This window comes from Alexandromys fortis, unplaced genomic scaffold (genome assembly GCF_014885135.2).
Source record: "Alexandromys fortis isolate MF-2015 unplaced genomic scaffold, M_Fortis_MF-2015_v1.1 scaffold_12, whole genome shotgun sequence".
Lineage (NCBI taxonomy): Eukaryota > Metazoa > Chordata > Mammalia > Rodentia > Cricetidae > Alexandromys > Alexandromys fortis.
The window spans coordinates 20,647,078-20,667,565 of NW_026067937.1; the positions used below are offsets into that span (position 1 = coordinate 20,647,078).

Genomic DNA, 20,488 nt, shown 5'->3' on the forward strand with positions numbered 1-20,488 from the left:
CTGGCTTTGCTGTCCTTGTTTACCACATAGTCCTCCCCACGTTCCCCCACCCCGTCCTTTCTCTGTAGCACAGGCCCTCCATCTTCACATTGCCCTGTGCGACACAGAGAGAGACAGCACAGGCAGTAGCTGAGGGGAAACTGAGTCCTGGAGCTGCCGAGGGAGGGGGCTGTGGACTCCAAGTTCTCTGGTCACAGGTCACCGCAGTCCCCTGGCCTGAATTTTACCTTTTATCTTCTTAAAATGTTAACGTACTATACAGGCTCCAACCTCCTCATCCCTTTCTGGGAATCTCCCCGCTTCTCTATCTCTCCCGGGGGGGGGGGGCAGGGGGGGCATTTAAATCTTGCTTTCACCATTAGCAACATTTGGAGCTGAACAACTTTAAGTAACCTCTGAAGTGGTTCGGGCTGATGTTGTTTTTTTGTTTCAAGATTTCATGCTTATTTTTTCCCAGTTAGGACCCTGATCCGAACCCTGCATTTCAGATTGCACATCTGAGCTTTGGGCCCAGGCCAGTGAGCTCATACACAGTGTTTGTCTTGGCTCCACTGCCTGACCCAGCCAGGAACACAGGCTGGCAGATCAGAGGGGAAGCAAAGCCCAGTGTTGACTCTTGCCAAAGATGCGGTCAGCCAGCCTAGGGCTCCGGCAGCTCCCTTGGGGACCTCCAGCCATGCTTGCTGGTTCTAGTTAGCATCCGTAGCTGCTGGCTTCTGTTCTGGTTAAACCCAACAGCAGTGATGGCTGGGTAGAGATGATCTGAGCAAGGAGAGACAGACCGAAAAGGCAACAAATCTTCAAAACTCTCCCTGGGGGGCTGGAGAGATGGCTCAGTGGTTAAGATCATTGCCTGCTCTTCCAAAGGTCCTGAGTTCAATTCCCAGCAACCACATGGTGGCTCACAACCATCTGTAATGAGGTCTGGTGCCCTCTTCTGGCCTGCAGGCATACATACAGACAGAATATTGTATACATAATAAAATTAATAAATATTAAAAACAAAAACAAAAACAAACTCTCCCTGGGCAGATGTCATGGCCATATCCTAGGTCTGGCCCAGGCCACACGGTAACCTATTGTAGCACTGAAACGGGCCCATCCCATTTGTGGGATTTGCCTTCCTAGGCTGCGTGCACTTAATGTCCACATGTGACTGATACTCCTCTCTGCTACGGGAACCTAGGCCCTGCGAGCTCAGGCTACAGAGCCTCGCCTGGAAGCACCCAGTGCGGGAGACTGGAGGATGCAGCTGTTTGGGGGCGTTGAGAAGCTTTCAATTCTGTAGACAACTGTAGACACTGAACTTGGGCTGGGCTGTGACAGCATTCATGCCGCATTTAAAGATATTTATTTATTTATGTATGAGACAGGGTCTCTCTGTATGTTCTGGAACTCACACTATGTAGAGCCAGCTGTGGGACCACCTTGTAGAAATATCCTCCGGTGGGAACAAAGTGTATTTTGTTTAGGATTTTGCTCCATGGAGATCCAAGATCTGGAGACAGACCCAGGAGGAAGCTCCCAGCGGACTCCTGGTAGGTGGGTGGGGGATAGGGCGGGGTGGGGTGGGGTTTAGGGATTCTGACTTGCAGTGCGCAGGTTGAGAAGCTATGACAACATTCCCACAAAGGAATTGTGGGTTTTCTGACTGTGAGAGGCCTGCATTCGGTCCAGGAGTCTACTAAGTGACAAGAAGCATCTCAAAATGAGGGGTCTGGGAAAGAGCAGAGGGGCACAGGCTTGTCGAGTAGGCAGCAGTCTGGAAACCCAAGATGGGCGACTGTGTAGTGGCGCTTCATCTCTCCTGCACCTCTGGGCCTCTAATGAGACCCCTCCCTTGAAGGCTGAATGGTTTCTGCTGAGTTACCGGAGGAGAAAAGGGATTAATCCATTGCCCTTCTCAGAAGTCAGAAATTACAAAAACAAACAAACAACCTTTGGAAGCTGGAGAGGGAGCGCTTTAGAGCGTGTGTTGCTCTCCAGAGGGCTTGGTTCCCAGCACCCATTTCGGGTGGCCTACACCTGCATGTAACTCCATCTTACAGGGCATCCAACCTGCCTGTTCTGGAGCCTAGGGCACTTACACACATGTAAGCCTACACTCACATATACACATATGTAAAAATAAATATTTAAAAAAAAACCAGTTAGCTGAGTGGTGATGGCACATGCCTTCAATTCTAGCACTCGGGAGGCAGAGGCAGGCGGATCTCTGTGAGTTCGAGGCCAGCCTGGTCTACAGAGTGAGTTCCAGGACAGGCTCCACAGTTACTAAGAAACACTGTCTTGAAAAACAAGCAAAGCAAAGCAAAGAAAAAAATCCTCAGGTATTGTGAAAATTGTACATGGCATAACATGATTGCTTTTCTGACTAAATCACTCGGTCCAACCGCTTTAGTTTGTTCTGTATTTTCTGGCATATCAGGACAATTCATGTGATTATCTTCATCCAATGCCTGTCACATCTTCCTGGGGACTCATTGATGCCACTGAGAGAATTCTGTAGTAAGAATTACCTCTTCAATCTTGGCACTTCATCTTTTATTTCTGTCTGTCTGTCTATATGTATATATGTATGTATTGCCTTGATACAGATTTTGGTGGATTTGGCCAAGGGAAAGCTTCACAGGACTGAGCCCAGTGAGAGACCACACGATCCTAAGACTGCGGTGAATTTGAGTGTGGGCTGGTGAAACCTGGGGTGTGCCATGGGAGTAATATTCCTACTGAGTCAGGAAGACTTACTGTGAAACTAAAAACACAGACCATCTCATTCACAATATTTTAGGGCGTAAGGGCAAAGGAGAAGATGTAGCTCAGAGAAAGGGCCCAAAGTTGCACGAGGTGGGATAAGTTGACTCAGCACACCTGAGCCTGGCGATAACGGGAGGGCGCTGTACACAGAAGGCTTGGGGTACTGACTTTAGGGGATGTGACCACACGTACAGAGAAGGAAGAGGGCTGAACGGCCTGCTCCTTTCCTAGACCCCAGCACTCACTGCACTACACTTATGAAGATGAAAATAAATGCATCAAACCATCAGGCTGTTCCCCTAAATACGGACGCTGGAAAACAGGCTTAGACTTTTCACTGCATTTATTTAGTATGTGTGTATGTGCGTGTGTGTGTGCACACAGTATGGAGGTCAGAACACAACCTACAGGCTTCAGTACTCTCCTTCTACCATGTGGTCCTTAGCAATAGGACTCAACCACCTTTATCTGCTGAAATACCTCACTGACTAGATATTAGAAAAATTTAAATTAAGTATGTGGCATTATAATGAATTCAAACAGACTACACTGACAAAAATAGATAGCAAAACATGCAATTTTAAGTAAGGAAGCTGATATAAAAAGACAAATGCAGCATGAAGCCACTTACTAAATGTTTAAAATGTCGCAGAGTAACAGGGTTACGGCTGCGCACCCACAAAGCCCTCAGTGTTAAACCATGCATGCGAACGGTACCCGTACTTCAGGTCATGCAGCTGTTTTCCCCAGGGTCTCCTGATCTCTGAGCCCACGTGCTGCTAACTCCCTCTGGCATATCCTAACCTGGATAGGGGTCAGAGCCCTCATTTAAAGGTTTTTCTTTAAATTTAAAGATTTAAATGTAAATTACGAATTTAAAGGTTTGATATCTCCTGGGGATGTAGGGACAGCCCAACAAGCAGAGAAGTTTTCAAAACAGGTGATCATACTTGCTTCTTAAGGCCAGGAAGGGGCCGAGCAAGGAAACATTTCAGATGCAAGGGCCAGGGCTGGGCTGGGTCCTGGCCTTCAGAGGCGGGTCAGTGGAAGGAAGCTCAGGGTGCAGATGGTGGGCCCGCGTGTGCTTCTCTGGTCCGAGTTCCTTCCCCTGTGACTGAGGAGGGTCGTGCTCACATTCGGTGGCTGTGTAAGCATTTGTCAATGAAAGAGAGTGAGACGTCTCACGCCATCTCAGAGCCTAGGCCTCTCTCCTAAACCTGTCTGACCAGTCTCAACTTTCTTCAGCCTAGATCCTGATTTGTCCTTGGCTGACTGCAGGTGGTGGCAGTTCTGTGACCTTCAGAGAGGGATGAGTCTGATGGGGGAGTTGGGGAGATGTATCCGCTAAGAGCTTGCCGCTCAGTCAGATCCCAGACAGGACTTGGAAAAGGTCAAACAAACTTTGGGAGTCTCTTTGGTTCTACTTGTTCCAGGTCACCTCCCAGGAACTTTGCTAAGCATCCAGAGCAGTGGTTTTCAGTCTATGGGTCATGACCCTTTAAGGTCGAGCAATCCATTCACTGGGGTCACATATCAGATATTTACATTATGATTTGTAACAATAGCAAAATTACAGTTATTCAGTGGCAACGAAAATAATTTTTATGGTTGGGGTCACCACAGCGTGAGGAACTAACTATATAAAAGGGTTGCAGCGTTAGGAAGGTTGAGAATCATTGCCCTAAGAATCAGTGTCCTAAGAGTGGCCAGGAAGGCGAGGTAGCAGCTTCCAGAGGGGAAAGCTTTCTTTCTCTGGGATTTATTCAGTGTTATATAGAGAGGGGCTTACTTCTGGAGAGGCCCATCAATCACCCACCGCCACTTTAATTTCATTTAAAAAAAAAAAATCTTGTTTTCTTGATAGAAGTGAGCCGAGATAAAACCAACAGCTTACCTGCTGTGGGAAAGCCTCCAGGTGCCAGGCCATGCCCTCCCTGTCCCAGCTGCCAGCAGAGCAAGTTGACCCCTGGGAAAGAAGCCACGTGCACAGTGACACCTCTTGTCCCTGCTCCCCAAGTAGCTAGGAAACAGGCAGCTTCCTCCTTCCTCCCCTTGTGCCCAGGTAGCTACCCATTTTCACACCCCACTTCAGATAAACATGAAAAGGGATTCCTGTGGGAAAACCCCTGACACTTTGGTCTCTGGTAGGAAAGCAAAGAGCTGCAGCAAGATCTGTACCTGTGATCTTGCAAACCAAGCCGGGCGCCCCTGCTGCTGGTTCCACCACAAATGCTCACGGTCCTACTGAGGCTAGACCCCACCTGGGAACAAGGAGCAGCCAGAACCTATCCTTCAGCCTCCCCATCTGTCTACCGCTTCTCATGGTCCTCCTAGAGTATCAGCAAGGCCCTGTCTCTTGTAGACATTTCTTTTTCGGCCCTCCCGGCCAGCAAAGACCAGATGGACAGAAGGGATGCAGCTGACCCCTGAGTTACAGTCTTAGGACTGGGCTGGTTTCCCTGCCCGCTTTTGTTCTTGGGGCTGGTGAGGGGAGCCAGGCCCCTGGTAGGGGTGTCTGCGGCAACATGGCTTCTGATATCCTTACAGGGCAGCTTGGCTCTGCTGCTCACTGGACCCCAGGCTGTAGTGCTGGCCTGGGGTCAACTGGTGCAGGAGGCCGCTCACACCAGACCTCTGCAGTGTCACTGACTGGTCCACCAGTGACTTCTCTACTGAAGTCCTCTCTGACCTAATGGTAAAGTTGTCCTGAGAGCATCTGAAGAGGAAGTACCCCTGCAGCAGTGATCTGGGCCAGGCAGTCATGACGCTAAGGGCCCCAGAGGGCTGAGAGCCACAGACACTCAGCCGTGTCTCTGTCCATGGGGAACATCCTGCCCAGAGAACAGGGGGTGGTATCAGGCCTGTGGAACCCCATATCTGCCATCAGCGCCTCATCAGCCACACCACCACCATCTTCTCTGTGGGGCATAGAGCAGATGTGACCCCTACATGTCATGGGGCCCCCACGTTCTCATTCATTTCTTCATTCTTCAACAAATGTTTACTGAGGGGTGGCTGCTTTGCTGGCGGGATTCACACCAGAGTGGACAGCAAAGATCACGAGGTGACTGTGTCTGTGGTGGGGTTGTGACAAGCACTGGTGCATTGAGACTGCACAGGAAGATGGGTAAGGAAGCCTTTGGGGGGGGGGGCTGACACACACACTCGTCAGCATCTAATCTAGATCCGTGCAAGAGATAGCAGGAGGAAATGTCTTGGGGCTGTGAAGGTCTTGGTGAGGTTGAAGGACTGAGAGGAAGCTGGGTATCAAGAGGGCAAAGGGCAGAAGGCAGCTTAGCGGACTGAGCTGTATGACATAGGGCTTTCCAGGCTTGAGCGGCACTGCAGACTTAAGCCAGTGTGAAGTTATTGGAGGTTTTTAAACAGGAGGACTTAGCCTTATTTGCATATTAAGAAAGATTGCCCAGCTGCTGGGTGAAGCCGCCTTTTAAAAGCACAAAAATAGAAGTCGGAAGACTGGCTCGGAGGGTATCACAGCAATCCAGGCAGGGAATAATCATTGTTATTATCCCCATTTCTCAGAGGAGCTCACAGCAGGTAGTAACGCGGCGCTTTCTTTTGCATGGCGAATCTGCGCTGAAGCCTTTCTCCTGTCACTTTGCGGGAACTTCAGAGCAACCCTGGAATCTATCAACTAAAAACTGGTTCCTGGCCTAAAACGAGTATCCAAGACATTGGTCCTAGCTAAGGTCAGACTTCGTTGGGAGCCAGGAGTTTGCCCTAACCCTAGGCCTCTTGACCTTTCTGGGTTCTGTCCAATTCCTGAATCCCCAAGCAGAGTTCCTCAGGTCAGAAGGAGTAAGTGGAGTGGCCAAACTAGGTAGTCAGGTCCAGAGTCCTTCTGACCAGAGCCTAAGGGGCCTGGGAGGAGCCAGGGCGCTAGGCTCTACTAGAGCTACACCATATGGTGAACACAGAACATGAGACATGCTTTGGCTCCCAAGCGCCTAAAATCTAGTCTGAAACAAATGAAAGTCTTCAATAAATAATTGAAGAATAAATGTGCTTCAGATGAAAAGGCACATATACAAGCAAATAACTTTAGAGGAAGCTGGGTCTTTTCCTTGGGACAAATGGATCTGAACTATTTCGAGGACAGTCACTTGGACCATGACAGTCTCCTGGGGCAGTTACTGGCCTGCTTAACAAAATCACCCACATTGTTTGATCTACACTGTACTGAAGCAGTCCTTACCCAGTGCCCCCAATACTGCCCAGCACCCCCCATTCTTCGTGTCTAATACAATCACGGCTTTGTTGACCTCATGAATTCTGTGTCTCAGGAATTTGGAAGGTCAGAGTGAGGATGGCTGGGCTCTGACTCAGCATGCCTAAGCCTCAGTTCTGAAGTCCACTGGCTGGGTGCCAAAACCTGGGACCCTTCGACAGTTCTGTGGCAGGCGATCTGGCTGGGGAGATGCCAAAGCTGAGCTGAACCAGCTGCTGTTCAGTGTGTTTCTATGGGATCTCTCCACGGACTGGGGGATCCTCACCGCATCCGGGCTCCAGGAAGTCCTGCTTCAGCCACGCAAATCAGAGCTCCCATTGTGAGGGCTATAAGGAAGGCAGAAGCCACTTGGCTTTTATGTCCCACCTGAAGGTACCGCCACCCTAGTCACCAAGACACGGCATGGCACAAGGTGTACTGGTGTGTGCACCCACACTAGGTGGGTTCCAGGGCCCTGCCACACACTGAAGGGAACATCAATATTCAGCAAGTGAAAACCACTCTATTGTGAAGATTTAATGAACCAAATCAGGAACCAAGACTTGTGCTGGATAGTTTATAGCTATAAACCAAGGACAACAGAGACATCTTTGAATGAATAAGAGCACAGAATTGTGCTGTGGGATAATCAATAAAATGCTGAGATTTTAGCCCATGGACCAGAACACAGAAGTACTTGTTATTACCTTGGGGAGGGGGTGGAGAAGAGGACCTAGCTCCTGAGTGTGCAACATGAGCAGGGCTGTTTTGAAGACAAAGGGAGGGCATCGAGTGAGGTGCCTGGCCAAAGAGCATTGGCAAGGATGCTGTCCGGAAGGTTCGTTCTCATCAGGTTTTAAAGGAGGGAGAGAAAATGTTTACGTGAATGCTGCTTTCCAATGAATCTCTTCTGATCAAGGCAAGCCTTATGTTTGGAAGTATTTAGAAAGAATCAATAATTACTATGTGCTTGAGATAAAAATAGAAAGAGGGTGGAGAGAGAGAGAGAACTGAAAAAAGAATAAAAGAGAGAGCCCTAGAGAGGAAAGATAAGAGTGTCCACGTGAGAAATACCAAGGAAAGTGTGCTTTGGCTGTCCAGTGCTCCCTGAGTCCCCAAGGTCATCACCTTCAAGACCGATACCAAATTTCTGTTGTTTCAGAGTGTTTGACAGAGAGGAACAAGTCCCTGTCAGAAGAGAGATGCGATGTGGTTATGCACTGCCTTAGGTTTCTGGCATTGTGATAACCACTGACCAAAAGCACCTTGTGGAGGAAGGGGTTTATTTGACTTACATAGCCTAGGTCGCAGTCCACTGAGGGAAGCCCAGGCAGGGGCCTGGAAGCAGGAACTGAAGCAGAAACCATAAAGACTGCTTACTGCTTGCTCAGCCTGCCAACATCTATCAGCCAGGGCACCTGCCCAGCAGTGGCCCCACTCACAGGTGCAGTGGCACACCTTTAATCCCAACACTCTGGAGACACAGGCAGGCAGATCTCTGTGAGTTCAAGGACAGCCTGGTCTACAGAGTGAGTTCCAAGACAGCCAAAGATACACAGAGGAACCTGTTCTTTAAAAAAAAAAAAAAAAGCCAAAAATTAAATAGAAAAAGAAAAAAATAGAGTTTAAAATAAAGCCATGTAAAGATGAAGAATACCCAGAGAGTCCGGACGCTGCGTGTTATTGTGTTGTCTTTAAATTGTTTGTATCAGGTTTACGAAAACCAACCAATACCTGAAGAAAACAATTTAGGTTGACCTCACCCCTCCCATCATTTTTAAAGAGTTTTATGAGACACAACTCATCCACTATGAAATCTGCCTATCTAAAGTGCAAATTGGGTTATGGTTGGTATAAGCACAGCCATGGAACCACCAGTCCATTCTAAATTAGATGCTCTGGACGTACTAGCTAGCTAGGTATCCAATCAGCAAGTTCTGGGTTCAGCAAGATACCCCAATCAGTAAATGAAGAAGATTAAGGAAGAGAACACTCAAAGTCAGTCTATGGCTTCCACATGCAGGTGCATATGTGTTCCCAGATACCCACATTTGAACATGTGTGTGTGCACCACACACACACACACACACACACACACACGCACACACAGAGGCAGGGGGTGGGAGGAGGGGAGGGAGGACTCCGTTCCCATTAGCAGTCACCCCCATTACTCCTCACTTCCCAGGCAACCACTGATCCACCTCTGTCTCTATTCTGGATATTAGTCACAAACCCATGCAAAGTGATTCTTCCATCTGGCTTCTTTCTCTTTGTGTGAGATTCTCAAGGATCATCTGTGTCTCAGCTTCACCCCTCCCCACTGAGGGATAGCATCTCATCGCATGCGTTTCTCATATTTTATTTATCCATTTAGCAGTTGATGGACATGAAATGGTTCCTATTTTTGGTTATATGAATAACACTGCTGTGAACATTCTTCGGCAAGCTATACACATACATATAAGTATATTCCCCCACCCCCACCCCAATGCACACTTGAACACACATAGACACGAATAGAATGCTCTTCCCGTGTTGGGAATCCAGTAGCCTACGCAGCGGGAGTCCCTGCATGGCACAGTAAGGATGCGGTCCCCCTCCTCCCCCCGCTGAGACCAGTGCAAACCTGGGCAGCTCAGCGGCTTCCTTCAGTTAGGCTGTGAGTTCCGACTCAGCCTGGGGTGAGGAGTCAGGAAATTGACCCTGTTCTGAGAATGTCTCTTAACCTTCCTGGGTGTTCCTCACAGTTGCCATGAATACAATGAGCAACACAGTCCTACAGGGCTTCTCGGCTCCAGATTCCTTGAATTTTGTCCTGTGTGCTGTCTTCTCGTCAGGCGTGCCTAGGGCATGCTTCTGGAAGGCAGCCTTTTCAGCTGGGGTCACTTCCTGCCACGTGTCCTGCAGACCTCAGGGTCTGGGCCAAGTGTGGAGAAAGGGCAAAGAAGGGAGGCAATGAAGGGGGTGAGGGATAAACTCCTGACTTTCTTCCTTCCTGTGGACTGGTAAGGCTCCGGAAAGCCTGCTTCCCCACCAGCCTGTGGTATGGCCCTGGTCTTCGTGCGGAGTCAGCTTTGCTTAGGCCTGTCCCACCACCCCCTGCTCTTGTGTAGCTTTGGGATGGCACAAAGATGTCCCAGGAGTAGCCTCAGGCTAAAACGGAGGAGCCTGTCAGAAAGCAGCCGTCCAATGACATACAGGCCCATTGAGTATTTTGCACCTTCAGCGACCTGATGGGAAATACACACAGGCTCAAACACACACCTGCGGGGAGCGAGCAGGGAGAGGAGGACATCAAACACCTTGGTTACGCACTATCAGTGCTACCCTTTGAGGGAGCCCACCCCCGATGTTTCCTTATTGCTTCCCTTGTCCCACAGATGGTCCTCAAAGGGTCAGGCTGACTCTGCAGGCTTCCTGTCTGACATCCTCCACTGGCCAATAGCATCCCAACTCCTCAGCAGAGTCCAGAGGCCCTGGCTGGTTCCTCCACACCTGACCTTGCTGGATCCCACGCAGGGGCTTCAGCACGTTCTGCACACACAAAGTGTCAGGGTCTCAGAAGGTGGTGACTCTGCCGGGGTCTGCCAAGAGGTGATTAGCTAGAATGGCGCTGTTAGCACGTCTGGCCCCGTGATCAGGACGCAAACTCACATAACGACCCCCTGTGCAGCTAGGAAAGAGGGCATTGGCAAACCTGGGGAGGGGCCTCGGGAGGTGCCAGGCTGATGACTGCTCTCTCTCTGACTTCAGCCTCCACAGCATGAGGCATAAGCTTCATCTGAGGCTTTAGCTGTAGTCTGGATACCCGCATATCTGGTGGGTGGGTGGTGTTGTGCAGGCAGACAGTTAGCGGGTGCAGCCTTGTGTCTGCATTTTGCCTCGCATGGTGCCCACAGAGAGCTAACGTGTCTCAGGGCACTGTGCCACAACACAGGAACAGACATTCGCCCCTGGTGGGTAAGGGCTGGGTTCCCACTCCTTGCACACTGAGCCTGAGGTCCCCATGTCCTCTCTTCCCCAGATCATGGACACAGTCCAGGGACAAAATTTCTTCCTTTCTCCTCTCCCACCGTCCAAGTGTTGCCCAGTGGCTGTACCCCCTATCCCTAGGGATCCAGAGGGACCAGATTTCACCTCACCTGTCAGAGCTCCTAAAAATCTCTGACTGGAGCTAGCTCCCTGATGGTCTCAGTCCCTCTGATGCTCTTGAAGCCCAAAGGTTCATCCTAGAAGTCAGGCTTGCCTGTCCCCAGAGCCCAGATCAGTGTGTTGACACAAGGAGGCAGTCTCGACCCCACCACTTAGCTTCATAAACGCAAGCAGGCCACTCCACGGCTAAGGCAGACCGTTTAAAACAGTCATCTGGATTGAAAATGTATTACATCACTTTTTTATCTAACGCTAATCTTAAAAGGAGTAGTAGATCCAGAATATCTGTGACAAGCAGTGTACTCTGGTGGGCACACAGGAGGTGGTGTCTTCCAGGCCGTGGGTAGCTTCCCTGAGCAGAGATGGGTATAAGATCCGCCCTACAGGTTGTTCAGCGGAAATGAGACCCGGCCGTTGCTAACTAGGTGTTGTCTGTGGCTTTGTGAGCTCAACAACCAGAACACAGATTGCTGGGGTGGTGGCGGGGGAGGCAGTGTGGGGTGGAGGGAAGTATGGCGTTCAGGGCTTAGAAAACGAAGCTGTCTCTGTAGGCTGCCCGGAGTCACCACAGGCTTTTAGATAGTGAGAGGCCCGAGAACACTGATGCGCAGGGGTGGCTTCTCCCAGGCTCATGCAGGAGTTCGGACTGAAATAAAAACAGTGTCACCCTTGCCAAAGTTCCACGTCACCAAACAGAATGTGAGCTGTGGTCAGACCTTCCAAGAAAACAGGAGAAACGAGAAGCTGCAGCCAAGTTCCACACGCAGGCCAGTTCCAGTTGGCAGGACACCCAAGCGCTCTCCTCCCAATGCTGCAGAGAGAAGGTAACCTAAAGAAACCTGATGCCAACGCTCAGTTTCCTAGTGTTTAGCTTCCCGGTCTGCACCTTAGGAGGAATTTGAAACATCCACTCAGCTTCTTGTTCATTGTTTCACCTTTTTCTGTAGCTCTGTGCTTGTTGGGGCATGGTGGTGCCCGCCTGCCCGCCACCTCGGCTTGGGAGATGGAAGCAGGGGGTCAAGAGTTCAAAGTCTTCTTTGGTGACATAGCAAGTTACAAGCCATCCTGAGCTATGTGAGAACCTGTATTAGAAATTCAAAGTATGCAGGTGGTGGCGGCGCACACTTTTAGTCCCAGCACTCGGGAAGCAGAGGCAGGCAGATCTCTGTGAGCTCGAGGCCAGCCTGGTAGATCGAGCAAGTTCCAGGACAGTCGGTGCTACACAGAGAAACCCTGTCTTGAACCCCCCCCCCAAAAAAAAAAACAAAAAAAATTGAAGTATTAGTTTATTAATTTAAAAATGAAACAAAACCCTGACCTCCTCCATTTAGCCAGCAGAGCCTCCTCCTCTGGGGCACGGGTGCTCACTCTGTTCTAAGATTTCGAATTGTAGTTTTGTCCTTGGTGCTCATTTTTACCCAGTTTCCCTCCAGTGGGAATTCAGGTTCCAACAATGGCCAACTGCTGCCTAAACCTAACCTAATCCGAATTCTTTTAACTCCCAGACCCTCCCACTAGGCCTCTGCCCCTTCACCTACAGGTTCTAAGCTGCAGTCACGTGAGGTGAGGCTTCCTCTGCACCTGACCTCTCTGTTGCTGCCTGTGCCCCAGGCCCTGGGCAAAGGCTGCAGTAGGTACCTGCCAACAAACCTCACTGCAGAGAGAGACAGAGACAGAGACAGAGACAGAGACAGAGAGACAGAGAGAGACTGTGTGTGTGTGTGTGTGTGTGTGTGTGTGTGTGTGTGTGTAAAATCCACACTAGTCTATATACCAGCTACTGGAATTGATTCATTGATTTCACAAGGCTTCCAGGTACTATGTTAGAGATACAAAAGACAGTGGCCTCCATGCCGCAGCTTCCATGAGACTCTCACCCGTGGCTTGAATGCAGATGCTTTGGGTCGCCCACATTTCTCTCCTGGAAAGAGAAGGAGCAGTCATGGGTCCCAGATGGAGCTCTTATGGAAACAGACTTACCAAGAGCCAGCGTTTCCCTCCAAGGCCACTGGGTGAAACCGACTGTGCCCTATCCAAGGTTCTCTGAATTTGGAGAGGAGAGAGAGCTTTCACCCATTTTAGAGAATGTAAATCCCAGTCGCAACTGCAGAATGCTGTGGACCTGCCAGTACAGGATCTCACTCTGTAGCCCTGGCTGGCCTGGAACTTGCCAAATGGAACAGGCTGGCCTTGAACTCACAAACATCTGCCTGTCTCTGCCTCCCCATTGCTGAGATTAAAGGTGTCCATCACCACAGCCAGCCTTTAACGTCTAGGTTTTTAAAATTTTATACTGATGAAATTACTGTAAAGCATGCATTTTAAAAAGAACCACATCAAGAAGAATAGAAAAAAATATAAATGTACTAATTCTAATCATTATTTAAAAAGTATAAAATGTCTCTATTGAATGATTTACTTCTAAACTAAAATGGATCTTAGTTGTTTGCTAAAGAGACCGGCTTTCCTGGATTCTGAGACAGGGAGATACAAAGTACTTTGTTTTTCTTTTCCAAATTGCGGGCTACAAATTCAGTTTGCTTCTGAGCACAGAGAAGGGTGAATTTCTGGAGAGCTCACAGAATGTCCTTGTTTGGCTGTGGTGTTACATATTCAGAGGTAGGTGTGCACCGCGCACGTGTGCGTGCGTGTGCATGCGTGCGTGTGTGTGTGTGCGTGCGTGTGTGTGTGTGTGTGTGTGTGTGTGTATGACTGGAGGCCAAACTGGTGCCTTTCCCCTCGCTCTCCACCTTTCTCTGTTGTTCCTGCCCCCGCCGTCCCTGGTCTGGCTTTCTTTGAGCCAGGGTTTCTCTTTTCACCTGAAGATCATTGATTCAGTTAGGCTGTTTGGCCAATGAGTTTAAGGAATCCTCCTGTCTCTGCCTTAGCCCATTTCAACAATGAGGTTAAAGCATTGCCCACCCACCAGGACTTTAAACATGGGTTCCAGTCAGCTGAATCCAGGTCTCCAAGCTCGCATAGCAAGCGCTTTAGTGATTGAACCATCTTCTCAACCCACGCGCTCAGTTTGAGTGACACATGTCGCTGCAGATGGTAGTCTTTGAATGGTATTTGAGCAACCCTCGAGCTGTAGGAATGGCTGTTCCTCCCCTTGGTAGAGATGACTGTTCCTGCCTTCCTTCTCTCTCTGGCCAGCACACAGCACATTTTATATACACACTAACTTTACATGTTTCATGTCCTCACCAGATTCCAGTGGGAATAAATCATGTCTTCACAGCTAAAAGAAAAAAGGACACTTGTTATTTTTACATACCACCAACAAACAATTATTACAGAAGTTAAAAGCAGTTTCTCTTTTAGTTACAATTATTTTGTGTGCTGTGTGGAGGCCACAGGACGAATTTCAGGAGTCTGTTCTCTTCTTCCCCGACTTCTCAGGGTTGAGCTCCGGTCGTCAGGACTGCACGGCAAGCCCTTTTATTTGCTGAGCTGTCTTGCTGACCCAAAAGCAATTTTATTTAGTTCAAACAGCTGAGAAAAAATTGGACAAAAGGTATGTTAAAAAAATCTACAAGGAATCTATAAAACATTCTCGATATGCTGAAAAATAAACTAAATAAATGGAAGCAATCCCTGTATTTATGGGCCAGTTACTGCTCCCTCCAAAACGATCTCAACAGATCTAATGAACTACCAATCAATATCCTACCAGGATTTCTTGTAGAAAGTGACACGCTGGTTCTATAATTTATACAGAAGCATAAAAGGGCAAGAACTGCTAAGAAAATATAAAGGCAAAGCCGGAGTGCCTTCACTGGGAGACATCAGTACTTCAAAAGCAGCTGTGATGAAGACAATAGAGTACCGCAGCAAGAATATGCAGATGGAAAATAGCTTTGAAAATATATAATGTTGAGTCTAAGACGGTATAGTACTGCAGCAAGTATATGCAGATGGAAAATAGCTTGAAAATATATAGCATTGAGTCTATTGAATATCCAGAAGATAATAAAATTACAAACAATAAAAATAATTTAAAAACATTTATTATCATTTTACTTATGTGAATATTGTGTGTGTGTGTCACGTGCGTGACATTGCCTGCAGGAGCCAGACAGGAGTGTAAGACACTGGAGCTGGTGTTCCAGACAACTGTGAGATGCCTGACACGGGTGTTAGGAACTGAACTTGGACTCTCGGCGAGCGAGAGCAGTACATGTCTCTAATCACTGTGCCGTCTCCCCAGCCTCATAAAAACTGTTTTCCAGGTGGAGTTGCGAGGCTAGCCCTGAACTCTGGGGCTGCAAAGATCTTCTTGCCTCAGTCTTCCGGGGTGGGGTGGGGGCTGGGACCGCAGGCGTGCCACCGCTTCTAACACGTGCAAAAATCTAGGTCTTTGTCACTCACAAAGAGCAGCCTCAGTGGCTGGGAGATCAAATGTGAAGACGAAGACACAGGCTCACAGAGCACACTGCTGGAGAACATCCCGTGTGGCTGAGGGGAGCCAGCAGACAAAGGGGAAGATGGATACACTGGCCAGTATTAAAATGTATAGCTTCTGTTCACCAAGACCCACCACTGAACGAATGAAAAGATTCTGCTCCAGCAACAGAGGACACAAAGAACTCCTACAGATGGATATGAAAAGGACAGACAGCCCTGTGGCGGCCACGCGAGATCTGAGCAAGCGCTTGGGAAAGCAGCTGTTTAAATGGTTAATGAACTATCATTATGGAAATTCAGAAAGAAAAAAAAAAGAGCCAAGGAAAAGGAGAGCGAACCTGGCTAGCAAGATGGCAGTATCAGGACTCATGTATCACAGCTGGGGTGTTTGTGTGTTAGCCCTGCTGGGTGACCAAAAGCCAGACTCACTCACCCCACGCCTCTGTTCCCAGATCTGTCCACCCTTCCTCATGGTCACATTTTGGTAGTAGCTCAGACCCAGGCAGCGCCTGCATGTCCTTCTGTGGCGGAACACCTGGATGAACGGTGCTGGGTTCACTCAGTTGACACTAAGTGGTTGTGAGCTGACAGACACGGATGAGCGAAAAATACCAGCAACAAGAGCGCAGGGAACAAGGCTTCATTCCCGCAAAGGCAAGCCCCGCTCACGGCTGTGGATTCCCGTGAAGGCAAGCCCCGCTCACGGCTGTGGATTCCCGTGAAGGCAAGCCCCGCTCACGGCTGTGGATTCCCGCGAAAGCAAGCCCTGCTCACGGCTGTAGATTCCGGCGAAGGCAAGCCCCGCTCACGGCTGTGGAAATGAGTCTGAGGTGCACTCTGAGGAAGAAGGGGCCCTAGGCAATGCTTGCTGCTTCCTGTGACCTGAACTGTGCTCACTGTGGACTGCCCACAGCTGCACGTTTGTAGTGGAGAATGTTCCAGTGTGCTGGCCACGTGCTGACATTGACTAAGATTATTACATTTAGAGAGCGAGCCGGGGAGATGGATCCTTGTAAAAAGAAAATTCCTGTGCAAGGCTGGCCACCTGGGTATGACCCCTAGATTCCATGGTGGGAGGAGAAAACTCACAGTCGCAGGGGTATGTCAAATACCCCCGCCCACGCACATCATATACACACAATAAAAAGTGTAAAATGTAAAAATTTTAAAAATATTGAAGGACGGGGGCTGGAGAGATGGCTCAGTGGTTAAGAGCTTTGCCTGCTCTTCCAAAGGTCCTGAGTTCAATTCCCAGCAACCACATGGTGGCTCACAACCATCCGTAAAGAGGTCTGGCGCCCTCTTCTGGCCGTCAGGCATACACACAGACAGAATATTGTATACATAATAAATAAATAAATAAAAATATTAGCTTAAAAAATATTGAAGGACTAAATGAAGGTTGGGCTGAGGCCACTGCAGTGTTTCTGAGGAGGGGTAGGGTTGGGGTTCACCATTGCTCAACCTCAGGCATCTCATCTTGGCGGAGCACAGTGTGGTACAAATGGCCCTTCATGTGGCTGCCGAGGCCCACAGGGCAGGAGAGGCTCATAGCTCATTCCCACAACGCACCTCGTGCATTTCTGCCCCAGGGTCCTTGAAGCTCTTGCCTTTCACCTTTTCTCTCCAGTGGTGAGATCTCCTGGGTGTGTCTTTCCTGCCCTCAACCTGCCCTGTGGTGGTGACTTTTCCTTGGCCCCACAAACCTGAGCTTGGCTCTGTCTTGGGAGTCCCTACATCACTAGAGAAGAAAGGGAAACAAATCCCGCACTCATAAACACCGTTCCGGGGTGGGGAGGGTCCCATGAAACTGATAGTCTTCAAGGCATCTAGAAGTCTACGTATTTAAGCCCAGAGCTTTTTTAGAAGCAGGAGAATGTAATACACATGCAAACAGACACATGAAAAGACAGACAGACAGACAGACAGACACACACACACACAAGAAAACTTGCATGCACATACCCCCTTCTAAGACAGATTGACTGAAATTATTATCTGTTTTGAATTTTTACACTTAACAAGCTCTCTGTCTTAACCCCCCTTCCTCCCCACTTCACACATGTAAAACACAGCAGCAGTGCAGAGAATTTTATTTAAAAACAGACCAAATGTCTAAATGTGTAGGCTCAGGCCGGGCCAGTGAGGTTTCTTCCCTCCTCTGCCCTGTCAGGGCCTCAGCAGCCATGGGAAGTGTCTTATTTCAAGGCTGGGGTTCCCTGCAGGCTGTCTGCCCCCTCTGTCCTTGCCCAGGCCTAGCCCTGGAAAGGCCGATGAGAAGACAGTAGGATCTGCAGATGCTTGTGGGAGCTCTTTGGGCTGCCTGGCAGAGGCAGGTAGCTAGAAGGGGGCTCTGAGCAGGGGGATTCCTGCTTATCTGTCTTCCCTGCAGGATCCGAACACACCAGGCAGCTGTGCCGGAGGGCACCGGCATTGTCACGTCCGTCTGTCCGAAGGGTTCCGCCAGAGACTGAGAGTCTGGGGACCTGAGCATCCCATCCTGTGGAGGTTGGGCGGGAGGTGCGCTTCCCCTGTCAGAGCTCAGCTCGCATTCGGGAAAACCTGAGAAAGGCAGACCCACATTCCTTCTAGGTGAGATAGCAAGTTCCACATGGAGAAAACAGTCTGAGATGAACCGTGTTGGCATGCTTTGGAAATGACTGTTTCTGGAGGAATGCGGGGATGAGAGGAGATAGTGTCCGCTCCAGGTACTGTCTGGGACACTGTACAAACAGGAGGCAAATGTCTCTCTGGGGGCTTGCGGAGAGAATGCCCCATCCTTCCCTCCCTCTGTTGATCGATAGGGGATGGTCGTGCCTGCCTCCTGGGCTGCCCAGACCTGACCCCTGCTTTGACCTGGGCCTGCCCCAGCCAGACTTCATTCTTGGCCGCCACTGCCTGCGTCTCTGTTCTTTTCTGTTGCGTAGTCTCATGGGTGGGGAGGGGTTGCCACGTCATCTCCGCTTATCTCTAAACAAGACCCACATGGTGGGAAGAGAGAACCGACATGACATCTCCACAAGTCCTCTGACTTCTGTATCTATGCCTTGGCCTACATTCACACTCGTGTGCAAGCTTGCGCGCGCTCGCGTGTGTACACACACACACGTAAAAAACGTATAAAAGATGAATTCTGGATGCCTTTGAGTTTTTTGTCTAACCATCCAAGAGCATTGCTTTTGTTCCCAGCTGCAGCAGGGACAAGAAATTGGACCCAGACAAAAGCCTGGATGATCTCTGATGACAATGGAGTCGAGATTGCACAAAACTGGGAAGTCAGGGGCTAAGTGACCTCCACCCAGGGACTTCTGGGGATTTTCATCTGCTGAAGAGGAGAATATTTTCTCCCAGTTTGTGTGTCTTCTACATACACTACACCCTCTGATGTTTGTTGAGCGTTTGAAAACCAGGCTTTTGGGGACGGGTGATAGGACTCAGCGGGTAAAGGTGCTTGCCACCAAGCACGGTAGCATAATGGCCTGAGTTCAATCCCCGGATCCCACATGATACAGAGAGTGAACCAGTTCTCTGACCTCCACGTGTGCACCAATGCGTGTGTCTGCCGGCATACACACACGTGCACACACACACACACACACTTAAAATGATAAATAAATTTAAAATTTACAAAAATATAGGCTTTCTCTGCAAACAAAAGTGAAACAGCATTGTGGCAACCGCCTCGGCAGGGAGTGAGAAGCTGCTGCCGCATCCTCAGATTTCTTTAGTTCTCCTGTAAAATCATCAGAGCGTTGTCCTCTTCCCATGTCCTAGGGATCTGGCCAGTCTCCCCGTTCCACAGCTTTGTCCCTTACTTACAGCCCCTCCAGGAGCGGCACGGGTGTGCTGCCTGTGTCCTGGGGGTCCGGCAGATGGGACTCAGATCCGCCTGGAGAGAAACTGGGTGGGGCAGCTGACAGCACAGTGTGATTACGATCAGGTCCCCCAGCCTTGTCCCTGGGGCCTCCTGTCCCTAGAGTCCCTCACTGGCTTGTCCCCCTGCGGCTATGGGGAGCTGCTGTAATGCCCACCATCAGAGATAGAGAAAGGTGGACGCCAGAAACCCATACAGTGAATGCCTACAACACAACAGGACTCTGGGAAAGTGACGTGGGGAGGGGGTGTGTGATGGTGGTCTGCTAACCTGTCGTGTCCCAGAGAGGCCAATGCTACTCAGGAAAGGGCTTTGCAGGTCCCTGTATCCCCAATCTTAGTGAGATGGCCTTTGTTAGAGAACAAACTATATTCAGCTGCGTTCAGCTGCGGTCTCCAGATTATGGCAGAACCGACAGTATCCGTGTCTCAGTGCTGTGCCTGTGGAAGGCTCACAGCGCAGTGTGCTGCCCACAGCTGGTGGGGACGCTGCTGGGCATATGCTTGCCCACTGGACAGCACGCATACGGCTCCATCCCCATCCGCCGCCTTTTCCTGACAGTGGGAGCAGACAGCTGCTCCTGCTTATGCGTTTATCACTCTCTCCATCATGAGCGTAAATTCCAGCAAACAAAAACAAGTTTGCTGGAACACAGCTTGCGATGTCACAGCAGCAGTGGTCTCAGACCTCTTCCTGGTCCTCCTGGTGTACCCAGAGGCCCGACCAGGGAGCTCAACCTGCCTCGTCCAGGTGTCCCAGTCACCCCAGGGAAGTCACACGGTAATGAGTATCTCAGAGATTCTCACTGCTGTTCAATGACCAAGCCTGTCATTGACACCAAGTGTCATGAGACCAAAGCCGTAAGCAAGGGGAAGCATGTGACATCAGCAAGCCAATCTATGGGGAAAGAGCACTGAGCCCTGTTTGGACACCTGCCCTGTGAGGTCACACTCCTCGTTCTCTGCTCAGTCCTTTTCTCCACTGCCAGTCCTTGTCTGAGCGAGGGTCTCGGGGACTGTGAGTGAGTTCCCGGAGCAGACAAATGTCAATCGTGACAAAGCACAGATTTC

General features: G+C 49.7%; 2 long non-coding RNA genes across 3 annotated transcripts in view; one reads left to right on the plus strand and one right to left on the minus strand.

Annotated features, from left to right (window-relative positions):
* The window catches only part of LOC126504595 (uncharacterized), a 67,948-nt gene that overhangs the window by 41,120 nt on the left and 6,340 nt on the right, over positions 1–20,488 (plus strand). The window lies entirely within an intron of this gene.
* LOC126504598 (uncharacterized) lies at positions 3,654–10,549 on the minus strand. Its single transcript, XR_007592662.1, has 3 exons — positions 9,612–10,549; positions 4,652–4,723; positions 3,654–3,900 (listed from the first exon to the last, which is right to left on the minus strand). It is a non-coding gene; the product is annotated as an uncharacterized lncRNA (long non-coding RNA).